General features: G+C 35.6%; 1 long non-coding RNA gene across 2 annotated transcripts in view; it reads left to right on the forward strand.

The window, feature by feature from the left end:
• Positions 1–20794, forward strand: part of LOC127461556 (uncharacterized) — a 1009386-nt gene that overhangs the window by 427702 nt on the left and 560890 nt on the right. For both annotated transcript variants that reach the window (XR_007900135.1, XR_007900136.1), the window contains exon 2: positions 19642–19744. This is a non-coding gene — a long non-coding RNA (uncharacterized LOC127461556). The remainder of the gene's footprint in view (positions 1–19641; positions 19745–20794) is intronic.

Below are 20794 nucleotides of genomic sequence, written 5' to 3' on the forward strand. Positions count from 1 at the left end.
CACAAATATTTAGCCTCAGCTTTGTATTTAGATTCCACTGTGATTTCAGAGGCAATCAGGTAAAAAAGGGCATTGGTCAACTTAAAAGTTCTGAAAATGAAGAAATGGATTGGTGTAATCATAAGTATTATATATCAATTTCATTAAATAGCAAAGACATCCAACTGTTTTAAGATTGATTAACCAGATACTGCTGGTATAAACACCTCTCAGATATTCAATTCCATCTTCGTTCACTGAAGACAGTTTGCAAAGCTAGCCCTCCTAAGAACACAAGTCTTTGCTGATGCATTTTGATGGGTTAATTCTAGTAAGAAAAATATACATGATACTTCACCTATGCATGTAAACAAATCCCAGTGGCACCCCAGCATCTGAGAGGGGACCACAGTGATGCCTCACAAGCTGTGTTTCATCTTACATTGCCTGCCACGGGGTAACACTAAAAAGAGCTTGTCTCCATCTTTGCACTCTTGCCAAACCCATCAAAATTAGCCTTTAACTGGCCTCAGTGGATTGAGATTCATACCAAAAGAGAAAATGCCCTCTATCTTTATGACATGTCACACACTGATATCTACTGTCTTCAACAAATAACATAACAACAAATTTTAATATTTCTCGAAACCAGTGGCAAAATCACAGAAAAAAATTGCTTAATGGGAATCCTTCTTCAGCTTTAGAAAAATTGTATTTTGAAATGTAATATTCATCACATTTTTTAGTGTATGTATTGCTATGTGTCTAATTCCCCATTTGTATGAGGAAACTCTAAGCAAGTACTTGGAATGACTATTGTTCAGTATCTGTGCTTCATTTAGCATTTTGATCTACTTAATCAACACTGACATATTTAAAAAAATCAGTCATCTAACTTCTTTGTAAGAATTATCCTCTTCCAAAGCAATTTTGCTTTAGTTTTCCTGCAATATTTGTCAGAAAAGCTTTGTTTCCCTTCTAAAATTCTCCATGGTCAGTGGCATTGCAAATAAGCTCATTAATGCATTTTGCATTCTCAAGTATTACATTTGTTCAACAGATTTAAAAATATGTAACTCCACATGCTCATTATCTTCTTCAGTTTGGTTAGGAGGCTGTCAACCTTGTCAATTATATTACTTTAGAGACTTCCCTTTTATTTCTTCCTCCCATGTTTTCTAAGCTTTCTGATCATGTTCTACAGAAATTTTCTCTATATCCACACTTTGTCTTCAAATAGCCTTTTTTGAAAGAATCTCCTCTTTAATTTTTCATCAGACTTTGCAGTGCACAGGTAGTATTATCTTTATTATTCCAGTGTTGCTTTCCATCTTTTATGGATTCAGTTTTCACTATGTATTATATTCTGCAGACCTATTGTCCTCTTCGCCTCCTTAGTTCATCCCTCTGTTCTGTCTTTTTTACCTGCAAGCCCCTTTTCCATACTGTGACCTTTCCCAGCCCTTTGAGATCTCCCCAGTTTGTGCCTGTCCTTCAAGTCACACTGCTAACCTTCAAAATAATTTTTTTGACTGCAGCCTGGACCTCTGTTTGAAGATTTTATCCTAAGCTACTTTTCAGACATATTATAATTGGAGACAACCCAGAAAAAAAAATCAACTGTCTTTTAATCTGAGAACCTAGAAAACCAGGGAAGCGATCCCATGCCGTTCAGGCCTCTGATTACTACCAAAGAAGTACTGCTTTCTCTGAAGAGTTTCAATAGTCAGAAGGTAAAAGTGCTGAACTTCATTGGAAAGAAGACTAGGGAGAGAAGAAATGAGGATATTCGAGTAACTTATTTAAAATATAACTATTAATCAGTGTTCCATTTCATATTTTCACACGATCCTAGGCGTAGGTTTTCAATCACCTCTGTAAAACCTGTATTTAACATTATTGATGAAGAGATGGAATAAATAATATGTTTACAATTTTAGCTCTACCAGTGCTACGCACAGATTAAGCAAGTTTGATCTTTAAGCTGCGATTCTGTCAGACAATCTTAGATGTAGTTAATCAATAAGCATAACCCTATTATATGGGATGTCATGCCACTTTTCTTGGACACTAACTTCATGCTGAACCTGTGTTCACCAAATGCTCACAAATGAGCAAACTTTCTTAGAGGCTGCAGCCATATTCTGTCACTTTTAATTTTCATTTCATGCTTATCACTGGAATTTGAGCTGTGAAAATTTGCAGGTCAAATAGTGAAGAAGGAACAGGCTTTGTCTCCAGCAATGGCCTGGCAGATCCTATTGCCTCCTGGTGTTATCCTACTTTTTGCAAAAAGCATATGTTCATTATACGAAATTTTGTACATGCCTCAATACCTCAGGTATTTGGCTTTGACCAAATTTGCTCCTTCCCCATCTTTTACAGTACAAGCCTGATCTAGCATCAAATGAACAAAGCATTGGTATTAGGAAATAGAAAAATCATTTTCAAATAGTCTGGAAAGTTTTGGAGGATACAAAACACTGGTCTGACACAAATCTAAACAGAAATCACACTTGATAATAACTGTTCCATTTCTATTTGATGTTACAGTAAAAGATACCAAAAGGTTCATTTGCTCACTACGCCAATAGTACATATGTCAAAGCAATCTTAATGAGTAAGGAAACTCAATTTTATTTTCCTTCATTGGCTTTCAGCTTTTGGATTTGCCCTCTTTCTAGTTTTATTATGTTCTTTTTCACTCCTTTTCAGTTTGTGGAACTGTTTCTTTGTAATTAAGAGCTATGTGCATAATTCTGTGAGTCTTGCACATTTTCAACCACTCCTAATATTCCTAGGTCTGGTGGCACAGGAGCTGACAATAGTTGGAACTAGACTTTTGGAATTAATAAAAGCTATGCAGCTTTATAATGGAATAATTATGCAGGGCCAGGCACTTCTCTGATACAACAAATATCTTAAAAGCAATACCTTTTTATGTCCTAAAGGATTCATTTTTTAGAGTATACTGAAAAGAAAGATATGCTATTAACGAATAGCTATCATGTTCTTACATTACAGTTATTGTAAAGTATTTGTTTTAAGCATTAATTGTCAAAACAATGTCATGCCATAATTGGCTCTAGTGGTTTAATGCTGAGATAGGAAGAGGTTTCATAATAGCGGTGCTAACTTCTAAAAAGCTCTGTCAGTTCCCTTTGTTACCAAAGATGAAATTTCAGTTCACAAGGATCATGATTTCAATACCCAGGCACTGATAACCCGGGTAAAAAGAGACCTATTCAACTTTATCCATTGAAGCTGAAAAGCCCATTGAAGAGTTCTAACACGGTTTATTCCTTTTTATTTTATGAACCAGGAAAATGGAACTCTGCATTAAGAATTACTTTAAGGCATTATATGAAATTTTTTTTGTTTACTTTCAAGATTTTATATCCCTTGTTGTATATTCCATTGTAGTTCATGCATTTTCCTAATGAAAGTGGATTGCTTCACCCTTTTGAGAGTTAAAAATGTGCAATATTTTTAGGCCTGAGTTAGGGAAAAAAAGGAAATCAAAATTAATATAAGCTACACATATATGAAAATCAAAGGAAACTTAATATGGCTTATTAAGGAACATAACAATCTCTAAAAATAGCTTGATAGCTGTTTCATACCTCATTGTGACAGGTGTGGAAACACTGATATTTCTTTCTGAAATAAAAGGTACAGAAACAGTAAGGCTCATGAAAACTTTGGCATCTAGGAGCTGGTCCCTAAAGTCAGCACTCAACCATGCACCCATATTTTCCTTAGATCCAAGTGGATCTAGACATAAGAGGCTTATTCAGGAAGGACAACATACTATTCTCTAGCAAACAGTCTAGTAGACTTAAGAGAAACTACAGTAGTCCCTAAAATTAATAGCAGAATTCCTCATACTGGAATTTAAATTACTATCTTTTGAAGGGCAAGATAAAAGCAGAAAAATGAAAGTTATTTTCAACTCTTCAAGAGGTATTTCAGTATCTCACCAAGGAAACAAAAAAAGTATAAAAAAAAATTTTAAATACATGAAATACATAAATCAATGTAAACACTTTAATAAACAACATAAATAATTGTAGATATTATCATCAGAGTCAGAAAGTATAATTGAACTCCAGTCTACTTCTAAATAAAAATCTTAGTGTCTTGTAACCCAGGTCTGATATTTCTAGCCCAGTGAACAAAGTTTTCATTATTTTAAAATGAGAGTGATAAAATTTTACAGTGTATGCAAGCATGTAACACTTCCCCTGAAAGAATTCTGAAGAAAATGGGAACTGATAGATGCTAAATTTTCTTGCTCTATTTATCTAAATTTTTTATGTTTACCCGTTGCACCATTAGTTACTAATGTACTTATGAAAATTGTTAGTCATTAACCATTTATTATAATATTTAAGGCATGAAGAATGAAACTTTAATTGAAGTCTAAGCCTTAAATATTGGTGAATAATTTAATTTTCTTGCAACTAATAATGTAAAATCAGCTATTTCTCTAGATCCTTACTTTTGTTTCCTTTTGTCTTACAATCTGCTCTCATTTATAGCACTTTCAATATCCCTCAATATAGGAAAAATACTTAATTTTCTTATTTTCTAATAAAATTTTGCTCTGATACCCTAATGCATGGTGCTCCCTGACTAAAAAATGTCACTTAAATGTAATAGGATTTCTCAGAGGCAGTAAGACTTGTTCTTTCATATACAACAGGATATTGACTCAACATCTTAGAATACAATTGTTATATTTTCCTGTTTATGATTGGAAAGGTGAATTGTGTGTTTATGCCAATACATATAAATGATATGAATTTCAATGTGCCTTTCCCTTCAGATGAAACATCCATATACTTGCAGTAAACATTTAATTCAGCTAGTAAAATCCTGACACCACTTTAAACTACTTTTAAACTACTTTATAACTTTATCTCTGTCAAACGACATTTTTCATACTCTATTTTACTTATTCTGAGTTATTTATGTTAAATTATATCAAGAAGAGTTTTAGAATGAATGACAATAAGGTTCCCATGGAATAATCAGACATCTGTTATTGTTTTTCACTCAAAGACATTTTTCTAACCTCAGCTTTTTAAAAATCCTGGTCCACTTTTGTACAATGAAGAAAAAACACATAAGTGGTATTCCAGAGAAGATTATTTTATCCCATAAAAACAAATATGGAGCTATGAATATATTACTCTGAGATTACAGTTCCATGAATTCAGAACATAATTAAAGGATTTTCTGTCTTCCTCTGTGGTTTGTGATTGAAAATAGGCTGGCCATAGCTACTAAAGCAGAGGACAGTCAATTTAAGCATCATTATTCCATCATATTTTCTCTTATTTTTTTGCTGCTTGTCATTACAGGCCTTCGGTCCTGAGTTTATTTTCAGTTACTTCTCTTCCCCATCACCTACAACTGATTACATCATCACCCAATCTCAGCAAAGTATACATCTTGAGGTACACTATATTTGTTTGGGTTTTGCTTCTTTTCCCGGGGAAAATGTAGATATCCTCAGGGTCACTTTCTCAGTACACAAAGTATATATACTGCAGGCAATTGAATGCATAATTGATGAGATGAGAGAGAAAGAGGAACAGATTCTTAAGAGAATTCATGTAATCTAATCACATTTTCTTGGGAAGTTTCAAAAAATTATATATGAGCTATCTCCAGCACTTGTGCCTTCCCCCTTTCTCTTCCTGCTGACACACACTGGAAATACAAGGTTTTTGAGTCTCTTTCTGGATGTAAAAAATATTTCTACTGAATTCAAAACCACATGCCAACATACAATCAAAATTTACCCAGTTTTCACAGTAGGATATACTTTTAATGTAATGTAAATTTGCTTGTAAAGGTCATTTTCATTCGAAGAAGGTGCATGAGCTCAGCCCTAGACTGACCTCTTGTTCTCCCTGGGAGTTGGCTCTGCAGAACTGTCTAACCGTGAAATCCATACCAAATCAAGCACTGATAACATTTTCAGAAAGTTAAGCAAATATAAACAGTTCTTCTTATACACATTAGGTACTACATTCCATACCCGAAAACAGGTATCAGAATTAATAAACTTACTTATTTATTTATTTAATCAAACTCCACATTTGTAATAGCTGAGCTATGAATACTTGTCATTAATGGTGGAAAAAAAAAGCTTTCTGATTTTTTTATGGGGTTCATTATAGATCATATGCTGATACTTACTGAGTAACTAATCACTCCCTCTACACTAACAAAATGTAAGTGATTTCTTCTGAGTAAAAGTTTAGATTTCTTTGAAAATTAAAACTAAGGGCAATTTTGCACGTAGCCATTTTCAGAACTGAGTTATGAAAGAAACGTGCAAGAAAAAAAAAAAAATCAGAAAACCTCAGAACTTGTCTGATACGAAAACACAGACTTCTTAAAAGAAGCTCTTTGATATCCAGAACTATGGGGGATATAAAATTAACTGCTGCAGTATGAGGCACTAGAAAAAGCTGTGTTCACAGACTGCATAATTTAAAAGATTGAGCAATTAAAGATCTGTATAACTCTTCATAACATTCTAACTGCAGTTTCCATAAAACCTATAAACTAGATGGCAGCTTACAATTATTAGACCAGCATTTACGACTTTGCTTATTATAGCACTGTTATTTTCACACCATTATTAATAGAACTGAAGCTAAGGAAACAGAGCTCCTGAGTATTAGTAAGCATTTGCATGACATTCTGCATCAGTGCTAGTCAATACAACTTTTTGGAGAAGAGTAAGCAAGGCAAAGATCATTCTTGGGAAAAAAATGTGTTGGCTTGTGGGGTTATGTCATTATTTTTTAGGGAAAACAAAATCCTGTTGATAAGGTAAATGATACACAGGAACAGTGTGGTGGTACTCTTTTTATAGGAACAGCTTACCTTCAGCAGAAATAAAAGTAGTGCCAATCCAAGTGTAGGAAACTTTGAGGTTGTTTATGTTGTTTGTGCATGTCCTTTAACCTACACACCAGCAGCACACTAATACCAGAAAAATCACCTTGTCAACAAGAACTGAAACAAGCCCTACCAATCCACTCTCAACCAGAACATACAGTGAGGAAGGAAGGAAGAAGGGAACTTTTTTCCTCTTAGACACTGTTTCATCTTAATATATTAGATTTAGTTTTGTGGTGACTTTGCAGTGTTTGTTCCAGTCTATGGCTTCTTTCACTAAGCATGGATTCTGCAGGTTGTCCTCAAGTAATACCCCAGTGATAGGGATTTGCACCAAGTTCCATAATCTCACAGATCCCTCTAACTCAGCACTGTAGTTTTTGGGTTTCAGTGGATATGAGAAATTCTTACCCTTTTTACATCTGACTTGTAGCTCTAAGGCAAGTTGATCTTTTCTGTTTGCTTGCATCTAACCTGGACTGTGATATCTTGCATTTTCAGTGTTTTATTCACTTTGTTATAAGTATCATTCATTTCTAGGAAGGTATCAATAACTTACAGAAAGACTTCTAGAAAGGAGTTGCACAACATTGTTGTCTAGGGGAATAACATAGGGAATAGCAGCTTTCTCTTCTCTCTCCTTTTTTGTTAATCCATGTGAAATGTGGACTTATAGTAAAACATAAAGCCAAAATCTAAGTCATCTTTATAGTTCGAGTAGCTTCTATCTTCCTTTTTTTCATGTATGTCTGAAATTTTAGCTCATCTACATTGTCTAAGAAGCACAGTTGTTCATTTGCTAATTTTGGAGGTGGCAAAAGGATTACAAGACTGATCTTATGGTTTTCTATCTTCTCAGTGTTTGTGTGGGAGTAGCAACATGATTTTGAAGATGAGTTATCTCACAAGAAGTGTATTTAATGGCCTTTTTCTTTTGCAGTCTTTCCATGGGTGGAGAGGGCAGTCAGCATCATTACTTGATGGAAAAGTGTAGTTAATTTTCATTGCTATTCTTTATTCATGGTATGAAAAGATACCATAACTAGTTATCAAATAAATGGGAGTTCTCCTTGGAAATCTTTGTTATGCTATGTCTAGACTCCTTTAAGGTAATTGGTCCTTTATACCTTCAATATCTGGAATAATCAACCCAAACCACTTTGTACACAGAAAAATTGTGCCACTGACTGAATATATTAGTAAGATCAAACCTCCTGATTGAAGAAGTTCCCTGATCTGTTATTTTTTGATAAACTGAAAATCCTTCTAAAACAAAATAAAGAAGACAGTAGATGATATTAATGGTTTAAGATCTCAAAATAAAACAAGAAACCTGATTTTATACAAAAAGAGAGATTATATAGACTGCTTGGTGATTCAGAAAAATGCTAGCCACAAATATTTGCACTGCCATGGCTGAGGAAATGAGAGTTTGCTGCCTGAAAACCGACCTGCATTATTTTTCCTAATTGTATCAGCTCATTTAGTAATGATATTTATTTTCCCTACTAACCTTATGTCTTTTGTAACTGTGGTTTAGACAAAATACGGTTTAGATTACCCAACAGCATCAATTCTATTAAAACCTAACTTTGAGTTACTCTTTAATGGACTTAAAATCTAACTCAGGGCTTCCAAACAGTAATTTTTATATATTCATATAAGCATAATTCAGTATACTAAAAATAGTTTGAAATTTTCCTCCTCATAGTTAACTGACTCACAGTTATTGAAAAATATACAGAATAACAATCAAATATGAAGATATTTGATTAAAACGCAATGCTATTGCATTTTAGTTGCACTTTTGCATTTATGTAAACTTTTCTATTTTTTTTAATTAAAAAATACACCCAAAATAATGAGAGGGAAAATGAGTTTGCATGGAATGGAAGAGACAGAAGGCAATGGGAATAAGCAAAAAGCATGTATTAGGGACTCTGCATATTCCTTATCCACTTTGTTACATTAATATGTGTTGCAAGAGGAAAAGACAACGTACAAGAAGCAATGGAGGGAAAAGGTGAGAATGGAAGTTAAAACTTATTTCTACCTTGAATCTAATAAGAAAAAATGAAACCTTGCATTGAAGTAATAAGAAACTGTATAATGTTTGTAAGCCAGAGTCAACAATGATATTAGTACTGTTTATCTACACTTGACAGACAATAGCTAGAGATTTGAGATATAGCTCTGTGGTTATGCCAATTTTCTACTTTCATATTTTTTTACCCCCATAAAATATCAGCCTTGAAAACTGAACTCTCCCAAAAGCTGTTTTCTTTTCAGAGGTAAGATATCAAAACAGTTTGAATCAAATTCAGGGGGGAAAGGAGAAAAGTAATCCTACTGTATTTATTTGAACCTGCTGAGAACTTACTGATCACATTTTTAGTTTTCAATTACACGTTGCAGGATTAAAGGCAGATGGCAATTTGCTGAAAAAGATATTCTATGTGATGAAGGCTTCTCTTGAGATCTTATTTTATGGCTAAGAGAAAATTAGGAGGAAAACAAGAAGAAATGGATCTACTAACAACACTAGCAGACATTTCTGGACTAGGTCTGTGCGTGTATGTGAATTTCTTAAGATGGTTTGGGTGTCCCTGGATGCCCCTATACAAAAAACACTCTAAACACCTCAAAATTCTTGGAAACACAGCTAAATGCTTTTCCCCATTACACAAAGCCTGGAAAATTTAGGTACTTTCTCTTCAATTCAAACTTTCTCTGATGTCTCAGATTGGGCACTTCTACCTTTTTTGGAAACCTCCAACTCTACCTTTGAAGAAAGTCCCAAAGAACTGAATGTAGGAGGAAAGCCATGGTAGTTTCCATCAGCATGGGCAGTGCAGGAATAATATTCTGTTGTGCAGTTGTGTTTATTTAAATATAAATCAAGACATTAAACTAATTAATTCAAACAACTAACATGTTTAGAAGAAAACAGTGATTTCAAACTCCAAAGGTGTGAGATTTACTCTTGTCTTTTGAGGTAGCATTTCACATTTAAACTTAAAGAGTTAAAAGGTAAGCATGTATTATTTTTCTCAGGTTTTTTTCAGTTTAACTGTTCCCATAGCTCCATTTAGAAATTCTGTCACAGATGTCTGAAACTGTTAATTTATTTATATATTTATTTTTATCTCCAACATGCAGAATAGTCATTTAAATAAATTGACTCACTTCTGCATAACACAATTCAGCAGCAAAATGTATTTCTAAAGGGAAAGAAATTATTTTAAATACTTCAAACAGACTGAAAGACTATTATAAAAAGGCAATGAACCTTCTGAAGTAGACACCAGGATTCATCTCTCCAAAGCTGAATCCACACTCTTAGCACATCCTTCCTGATTTTTCTGGCTAATGTGAAAGAAACAATAGTTATAGTAAAGATATAGTTGGGTAGGGGGGGAAGAGTCCTATTTTGATAATCCTGCTTAGAACTGTTTCACAAATTAGTACAGTAACTTTGCTGACAAGCATGTAACACCCTATTGTAAACTACTCGCACAAGTTCAAAGTAGATAGAGGAACAATGAAGACCAAAAATCCTAAACAAATAAAAAATAGCATCAACTGCCTTTAGTAATCCTCCCTTGTAGAAGCAATGGATATACCATGCCATCAAAAGCAGTAAACAGCTGATCTGCTTGGGGATAGAAAAACAGCTGCAGAAAAGAACCTGCACACCTGGAGCGGGAAGCAGAAGGAATTTATGCAGCTCGTCTAGAAAACCAGCTTTGTTCACTTCTTTCTGGCCTAAGGAAGGTTAGGAAAAAGACACAAACATATTCATAGAATTATAGAATCATTTAGGTTGGAAAAGATCTCCAAGATCAAGTCTAACCACTGACCTAACACTGCCAAGTCCATGACTAAACTATGTCCCCAAGTGCCACATCTACGTGTGATGTAGATGAACGTGGCTCACTTCATGAGAGACTTCAAGGACTGGCAGTCTGAATGAAGGCAAGAATTCCTGAAATTCTAGGTTGTTCTCTAAGTCTTAGCAAAATATACAATTTTGCTCCTCATTTCCACCATGCTGTCATTAAACAATCTTCAATTACCATGGTTTCACTGAGGATTATATAGTGTTCTACTGCTTACATACACACTCTGTATGGGAAAATTATGAATCCAACACAGAGTTCTTGATTTTCACACTATGGCTTAGTACTTACTAGGGAAAACCAGCAATGCACAATTTTTAAGAGCCAGAAGTCAGGTATACTCGATCCTAATTTTAATTATCTATGTAAAGACAGAAGTCTTTCTTCAAACTAATTAGTAATATACATTAATTGAAAGGAACATACATTATACAAGTTTGAACTTACACACATACTAGAAACATCTGCAGTTTCCATGTTTACTTAAGAATAGGAGGTGTAGGAAAATTTCCCACACCTAAGTATAATTCCAAAATATCTCAGGTTGATTGCACTATTTGTGCTTTGCAACTGAATAGTGAGCCCACTGCACCCGATAGCAAAGCCATTCTGGAAAAAGAAGTGAAAAAAAGAAGACTGCTTGCCTTTCACTCTCTACTGAACTGAATTAAAAGGGCTTTTTTTGTTGTTTTATTTCAGAGGAAGAATGTTAGGTGTCCTGAAACAGTAAGTGTGAAAAGAGATACTTAAAAGGCACGATTTTACAATGCAGCGTGTACCGTGAAGGAGAGATGTTTAAAACCCCAAAGCAAAATTTCACATCTTTTGTTTCGTTGTGGACTTGATGATAAACCACTTTTTCCAGGCAACCTTACTCACCAGGTATCATTTAGTAAATTTCAGAATTGCACAACAGTTTGTCATGTATACTAAAAAAGACAACTCAAGTAAGATACTCTTCCAAATGATACTAGCATATTTTTCTTGTGTTTTTCCATGGTTGAATTTTTGCAAAGTTAGTTTCTTGAAGAATAGAAAGAGGCATATTGAAAGACTGTAAACCTCACAAAGTAATAGATCTAGTATGAAATTTGGTAATTATGGATTAGAGCTGAAAGTCAGCATCTGAATTTTGCACTGATTAATTAGTAGTAAAGTAGAAAATGATAATGGAAAATCTTACCTTTTTCTGCTGAATTTTAAGAATTCTATTTTGTTGCAGAATCAGGAGGGTACATATTTTAAAAAAACACTCATGTAAACTTAAGGAACAGATGGAGTAGGAAAGGATGGGACTAGAATGATAAGGCAAAGCTGACAGGAACACAGAAAAGGAGCAGAAAGCAGAGGCAGGACTAGGTCAAGAATATCGTCAGACAAGAGATGATAAGAGAGATTTACCTCAGACAGCAAATGTCTATTCCAGATTTTGGAATTTCACAGGGTCACACCATTCCTCTGTTACCTAGGAAATAGTTTCTGATCTTTGTAGAAAAACATGCTTCTTGTTCCCGAGATATTAAGTGCATACACAGGTGAATAAAATACTGTCACCATTTTATCTCACGCACAGACCTGTACATTGTTGACTGTCGAGAACATTGGTGCAGGTAAGTGCTGCATTAGAAACCTGGACCTCATCCCACAAAGTTGCCACTTAATGCAGGGTAATATAATAACTGAAGCTATCATAACTATGCGTTAATTAATTTTTCATGGTGCTTACTCTGAGAGGCAGAGATTTGGTGGAACTGACCGCTCACAGCTACACAGGCAGACAAGGAGAACAGTTCTTTCAGCACACAAAATCACTTACTCCATATAAGTCTGCTCTCTGACTTACCAACTTTTCTACCCCAAATTTTCAGTCTAAATCCTCAGCGTCTCCCTTCTACACCTCTAAAATGAGGGCAACACTAACTTGCTTAGAAATTCTCCCCTGGAGCTGCTTGCTTGTTGTTCCCCAGTGGCAAGTGTCATTCCATCAGCCTTGAAACGTGCCAAAGCAGGTGCAGGAGATGCCATTCCTTCAGACAGGTGCACACACTAGTGCACCAAGCCCCATGGCTGAGGCTCCACGGACAACATGTCAGGCTCCCAACAGAGTTCCTCCCTTCCAAACACAACTCCTGGATCCCCCAGAGAGTGGGATTAATCATCCATACAAAGCTGTAGCGCTTGAGTTTTAAACCAGCCTCCCCTTTTTATTTGGTGGGATGATAACAACAATACTGTCAATATCTGCACATACAGTAACAGTCTGAATGGACTCTAAAAGGGGAGAGTGAACATCTAATTAAAGAAGATAACACACATGGAAAGGCCAGTTAAGCTTGCATGAAAAAAAAATCTTCATTCTGGTATTTCCTACATTTTAAATGAGATATTTTGCTTATTAATAATATTCTCATATTATTTTCCCTGAATGTGTATATCTGTATATAACATATGTACATACAAATTATTGTAATTAATTAAAAGACTCTGCTATTAGATATAAAATGGAATCCTTTCTGCAATAATACCAATTCAGTGATGGCATGTGAAAAAACCTAGGGAAGAAATGAAAACACAGAAACTGAATTGCAATTGTGTTGTGCCAAAGAATCCATAGAAAAAAAATTAAAAAAAGCCTTAGTATTACAGAATGAAACCACTGCCAAAACTAATGTCCAGCAAAAAGACCACAGCATAAGATGTATTTTAAAAAAAATTCATATTTTTCAATAGCACAGCAGTCTTTAGAATCAGTGAAAGTGTCTAATCGACAGATAATTTGATATTTTTGAGGTGAACTAGCTTTAAAATCACAAACAAGATCACTGAATGGAAAGCTAAATCTCCATAGATAAAACAGATTAAAAGTTGAATCTGATGTACATATCTCTCCAATTACCAAACTAAATGTTTCAGCAATGGGCACAAGTAGATATATGACAAAATTCTGTGTGAGACTGGTAATACTACCTTGGACATTTTAGCTCAAACATAGAGAAATAAATGAAAATACCTCCTCAAAAAAATATTATGTGTAACAGAAGGGTTGATAGGATTTTTAGCAGAACCAATTGTATACTGAGTTGCTAAAATATGTATCAACATTAGAAGATAAATGTACAAGGCTTTCATATGCCTAGAGTTGAAAAAGCAGAGAAAGTGCATTAAACAACCCTGAAGTCATCTGTTATACTCCTTTCTTTTTGCATTTACATGAAATCCTTATAACTTTGGTGGCAAGAGATTGAATATGCATACAGTTTCCCTTGATAGATGAATCCATTATCCTCAGTTTAGAACCAGCTGCCAGTGGAAATATCTGCATTAGCGGAGTCTCCTATAAAAACATTTTTGAAGTAAGAAAAACTTCTTACAGTTGACCAGATGTTGTCTCTAATGAACCAAAATATTTCCTAAAGTTCTGTAGAAAGCAAACATTCTCATTACAGGAATTCCACTGAGTTAGTTCCATGAACTTAATGAATCAACAGTCTTTTTATTTATTATTTAAACTTGAAGTTAATTTCAATAGAAAATACTGCTTGTCCTTTTGAATATTTTGTGTAAAGCAGCATCATCCATGTTAATTTGGGAAATAAAAAGTTTTATTTCATAAATATATAAAAAGAAGCCATGTAATTCCTAAATCCTATGAAGGTTAGTGAGAGTTCAGTTCTGTCTGAAATTTTTAATTCATCTAGCAAAGCTACTGTAAGATTAAGCAGATCTCTTTCACAGACACTATCAGCCCCTGTTCCCCCAAATCCCTCCCAAAATCTGTCATTTTCATGTAATATCTATCAGTTCTTAGTCCACACTCCAAGCACACTATCCACTGCTGGCATCATTTAAGACGAATGTTCAGTCAGAAGCAGCTGTGGGAGTGCAGAAACCACAGAAACAGAATAATTATTTTTTTGGGGGAAACAAATACCTAGCAGTCACTCACTATGCTGTGTTGAGAAGCAGACACGTAAGGAGATGTCTGCTTTCTGCTTACAGGCTCGAGGTTGCCAAAGAAATATGATCAGGATCTTGGTTTTGGTTTCAGTTATGGTTTAAACTCCCTCCAGCAAAATTTGTATATACTGGCTTTTATTTTCAGATGTTGGGAAATATTGCTAAGCATTCTAACAGAGCGGCGATGAGTGGTTGCTTTTAAGAAAGAATATTAGTTTGATTTTTTTTTCTTATTTTCTCAAGACAAGATAACAAATCTAATTCTCACAGCACCATCATAATGCTCTTCCCTTCCTCTCTCCACCCTGACACAGAGAGTGGTGACATCAGTAATTACAATTACCAACACCCAGGTGGTACACAAGGTTTTTGGTACCAGGCCACTTCTTCATCTTGTGGACAATAATGTTAATCGGGAAGTAATTCAGGCTTCCACCAGAGAAAAATCACAACCTGCCCTATTTGAATTAGTGCTGGATAACTCCCAGAAGAGTTAGTACAGCTGAAGCCTAATTAAATTATATCCCTTGCATCTTGACTGTGTTGCTGTGTGTCTAGGACAATGAACGAGCACACGCCTTTTAGAGATAGATCTTAAAAAAAAAATAACTTAAAAAATTAAAACTCTTCTTTTAGATTAACTATCAGCCAGAGCACAAAGATTTCAGCTGTAGCTGTTGTGATTTGTCTGTCCAAAATGAACCTCTCCATGGAGATATAAGAGCAGGCTCTGTCAAAAGCTCCTATTAAGCTGCCACTAAAAGAAAGAAACAACTTCAGAAGGAGAAGCTTTTAGTTCTGGCATCTGACTTAGGGAAGTTAGAGAAGAACTGCTGAAGGTCAAGGCTGCTAGAAACTTTTATGAAAATGTCAAAAAGTTGTTAAAGGAGAGATCATCCACTAGCATCCCCCAAAGAAATTCAGCTTTATTTAAGAAGGTTCCTTCTAAGAGCCTTTCAGGCTACTTAGTTAAACAGTAAGACAAAAGAAGGTTTTAGGGTTCAGAAGCAAAACCAGGATACAATTATCCAGAGAATGAACAAGCAATAGACTCTGAAGGAAGAGACAAAGTTATTCCATAGATAGAATAAAGTTCTGTACTTCACCTGTGCTTGCCTGAGCTGCCTGGTCTGTGCCACAAAAGTCTCATCCTTGTGTACCTCCTTCTTACTCAAGTTACAGCTGAACATGGATCACAAAGGATCCCAGCAGCCTCTGCTCCCCACAAAAGGCAAGCCCTTTTGCAAAGAATCACAGATCACATCCATCTGGTATCAATCATAAGACACTGCAAGAACCACAGTTAGCTTATGAGGAAAGACCTGCCCAGCCTGCACAAAGAATGCTCTCGCATGTGCTTTCTGCAGGTCATTCCCTGCCTGTTTCAGTTGAGCTGCTCCACAACTGACCCAGGAATTAGCAAACTATGGACAGCAAATATAGCAGTATAATGTAGCTGCTCACCAGAAAGACATCAGTACATGGTATTCAGCAACAAGGAAAGTTATTTTCTTACAGAGAGCACCAATAGGAGCACTAGGACAGGAATGATGGGGCCAGGTGGGTGTGGAAGTCAGAGGCAGAGCAGATCCTGGAGAAGGGCTGTCAGAGTGGTAGGAGGTAGCAGCCCCAAAACCAGCCTGTCTGTAAATCCTGAGCACTGCACACATCACATGTGCTGCTTCTCTGGACACCCAGAAGAGAGGCAGCAAAGAAATCCTGATGTCTCTCAGGAATGAGATTCATTCCAGTGGGCTCCAACAGGGGACAGAGAGGTTCTCTCAGATTTGCAGGCATGGCCAGCCTGGGAAAACCAGGATGGTGGGCAGGGACCACCTGGTGGTGCCTGTGACACCAGGACCACCACATCCACAGCATCCAGTGAGCAGATCCAGATTGGACAGGCTGCCTGGGTACAAGGAGCATCTGAACACCTGACTTCCAGCCCAGATATTTGGAAGACATACATCCTACTGCTAGGGACTGTGTGAGTGAAGATCAATGTCACACCAGTTTTCTTTTTAAAAGGAATCCCATTTTCCTCCTATAAAGTCTTTCTCTAAGACTTGCTATGTTGTCACTCATGTTACAATATTAGATGCCATGTTTGAGACAAAAACCTCTCCCACAGGCAGTTTTGAACTGATCACCCTTATAAAAATGGCATCCACATAAGACATCTGAGAACTGACATCCACAAAAGGGGTGTTGCCCCTAAACTTTCCTGATCTCTGATAACTGCCTTACAGAAGTTTATGTGCATGGTAATTCGTATTTTAGCTAGAGATATATTTTTAAAGTCTACCACAGGAATCTGCAGCCTATGAGAAGGATTTGTGGCACACTGCTCAACGAGGTTCCTGTCACAGCTAGCTCAGCAACATGTGTCACAGAAATGCCTGTGTCTGTAGCATATGTGGCCCATCTTGAGGAAATATGAAAAAAGGATGCTGAGATGAAAATTCAGAATCACAGAATCATTAAGGTTGGAAAAGACCCTTAAGATCATCAAGTCCAACTGTTAACCAAACACTGCCAAGTCTGTCACTAAACTGTGTCCCTAAATGCCACATCTACATGTCTTTTAGATACCTCCAGGGCTGGTGACTCAACCACTGCCTGACAACTCTTTTGGTGAAGAAATTTTTCCTAATATCTAACCTAAACCTCCCCTGTGGCAACTTGAGGCCATTTCCTCTTGTCCTATTGTTTAGCAACAAAGAAGCTTAAGATCTTTGCTATGGGAAAGCATTTCTTGAGCTGACCAAAGGCAAAGGGTCATCCTTGCATCAATTCTGATGTTCCCAAGACCATACCGGTTATAAGTTCATCAACAAAATTAAGTGTGGCTTAAGTTACACAGGCACACAGCACTTGATCTGGTGTTTTGTTTGCAAAGTGTTATAAATGAAAGCACGTTGAAGACCAACACGATCTCATTAGGGGTCTGACCTTCAGAATCAAACTTCCTCCTGTACAGTCTCAACATGATGCCACTTGAAATTGGTTTTGGAGGAAGATTTGGTTTGGGTTAAAAACTAAATTAAGAAAACCTCTTGTATCACTGTCATTTAGTCTTTTCCAACCTGATATTAAATCTAAAAGATTTGATTTCTAAATTGAGAGGTATAGAGGTAAAACTGTAAAAGCTTTGTATATCAGTTTCAGGTCTACAGGGAGCCTCTGCAGTTACTCTTTTCCAGAAGCATGGCTGATCAGTCTGAGTTTTCACTCCATGGAACAGAAAGAAAAAAAAAAGTCTTTTAATAAGACAATTTATGAGACTGTCCTTTAATTCTTTGTAAATCCTAGCCACAGTTCCTCATAACTTTACCCTTTCTTATTAAAGCTTGTGTGCACATACATATTTCTAACTTGTTTTGTTATATTAGTTTACTTCTATTTGACATTTTACTGTAGAAAGGGGTAAAAAAACTACTTAAAAAGGTTCTAAAAATTCATTGTTGTCATCTGGAAAGAAGTAATGCAATCTCTATTTAGAGTGCACATTCTTAGCAGCAGCTGTTTTGGTATCAGAATCTTCTCTGAAGTATCCATGATGTCATGGCAACCTGGCAGTTATATTGCATATAAATTCAATTATTTAATAGCTTTGAGTGTACTATCTGCAAAATCCTATTTTATTAAGCAAACAAAAAATTCTTTGTCCATACATGTGCATTTCCAAAATACTTCTTAATTATTTATTATTTTTTATAATTAATAGTGCAATACTATTTTTAACCCTTGAATTAATTTCTAATTTTGCTTTTGTTAAGCAATCTAAATATCTGAGCTTTAAAAACAAGTTTAACCATATTATTGCAGGGGGAGTGTAAGATACAGAACTGAATATTTGTGTTGTGGTTAGTGAATTTTCCAATTTCATCAATATTTGCAAAGGAAATAGAGTAATAAGTATATTTTTAGAGTTATGTGGACATACAGTATACAAACACACACATGCTACTTGGATTACTTCAACAAAAATAGAATGTAGATGGCAACACTGCCTGTGAATCAAGCAGAGAACTGGTTTTGTGTTTTCATCATACCACAACAGCATCAGAACATGCAGTTAGACAATGATACTTCTGCATTAAATCCAATGTTTGAAATAAATTTCATGCACTGTTTCTCTGTATTCTTTAGGTATATAATCTGTATTCTCTAAATAGATCACTTTACCAGTTCTTACTCTTTTTGCCTCAGATTAAGTCTTTGCATCTCCTTAAGATGAGGTCTCTTATCTTGCATCACAAAGTTCTCTGGAAGTTGAATCTTGCCATTTTCCCTCACTCTACAAAAACAACAACAACAAAAAAAAAAAAACCAAAAACAAAAACAAAGAAAGAAATGAATGAAACAAAAAAAATCCAAAAACAACAACAACAAAAACTAAAAACCAAGCATGTATTTACACAAATTATTTTGGTGTCTGAATACACAAATTTTCATAAAACTGTTAAGGTAAAAATCAAGCAATCCCATGTAAGCTTTCCAAGATGATACATAAGTACATAAGTATATATGAATCTGTAAATGTTATGAGTGACTCTTGGTAGGGAAGGCTTTTTATGAGGCATTTCTTATCACATAACACTCACTCACCTTGGAAATACTTCCAGATCAAAATCAGACTAGAATGGAAAGAATTTAAGGAAGGAAATTTGAAATTCATCAAAATAACTGAGAATATTGCTTAAGGTATGCTGCCACCTAAGCCACAATGTCACCATTAAAAACATTTTTGAAACAGCTCTTAGGATGAAAAAAAATCATGCTTTCTTGTTGTCCTAGTTAGGACAGCTGAGATCAGTTCATCATGATGGGTGTAACCCAAAACTGTATTCTATAGCCTTCCATGTCATTTCCCAGAAACTAGACTATTGTTGTCAATAGACTATTTGCACCCTCTGCCCATAGAGCCTGACTCCTCAGGCTATAAACTAGGTGTTAAGAGGCCTGTGAGATAGGAGGATGTTTCTGTCCTCACACCCTTTGTGGAACTCCCCGCCCTGAGGGGAGCACTGAGCATTCCTGCCTGAACTGGAGGATATATAATCTTGGAGTTTTGGAACATTTTTCAACCCACTCGTGGGATCCAGAGGACGGCTGCATCTCATCGCTCTCAACCAGACTTAGACCACCACTGGACTGCGATCACCAGTTCTGGCCAGACTGCAGCAGCTCTCCCACCAGCAGGTTCTTCCCCTCTCCCTTTACTTTGGACTCAAACAGGGCCCAAGGAACACCACTTTGTTCAGGCCCCAGGGCACTGGGTTATACATTTGGGTTTTTGTGGGTTGAGACCAATTGTTTGTTTGTATTATTGTACTTACTGTATTATTTTAATAAATTGTTATTCTGACTTATAATCTCTCCTTTGAGTTGAGTTCATTCCCCCTGCTGGTTAACTTTTAAACCGGCACATTTGTGCATGTTGTTTCAATACATTTTTTTTTCACATCAGTTTAATATAAATTGATTTTTAGATACAAACTCCATCAATAACATTGTCATCATTATTTCCCAAAAGGGTAATGTATGCCACATGCAAGTTAAGAATTACACTGAGTTATTAAAGGAAATATGATTTCAAGTAGAGTCCCAAGGTATATTCAAAACAAACAAGGAGCTTCTTTCTCAGGTGTAGGGATTCCATGTAATTAAAATGTTACTGAGCTATGTTTAACAAGAGAAAGTGGGATAGGATGTTATTATTAAAAAGAAGATTTTATGAAGAACTTTTTTAGTTGGCTGTCTTCTTTTGGATTTAGGCATCAGATAATGAACTGAAGCATCATACTTCCTCTATGCATGGAAAATGTTACTGATGTAAAACTCATCTGGATAGTATGATTCACTATAAGTCAGTATTATAATTTGGTCATTTAGACAAACAGAAGAACACAATGCGTGGTGATTAATTCTCATACAGGTATTGTTGTTACTATATACATATTTTAATATTTATTTATTCTAAAATATTTTCATTAAAAAGTTTGCACCCTTCACCTCCTTCAACACAATTATCT

Source organism: Manacus candei, unplaced genomic scaffold (assembly GCF_025592945.1).
Source record: "Manacus candei isolate 608988 ecotype Guabito, Panama unplaced genomic scaffold, ASM2559294v1 h1tg000108l, whole genome shotgun sequence".
Classification (NCBI taxonomy): domain Eukaryota; kingdom Metazoa; phylum Chordata; class Aves; order Passeriformes; family Pipridae; genus Manacus; species Manacus candei.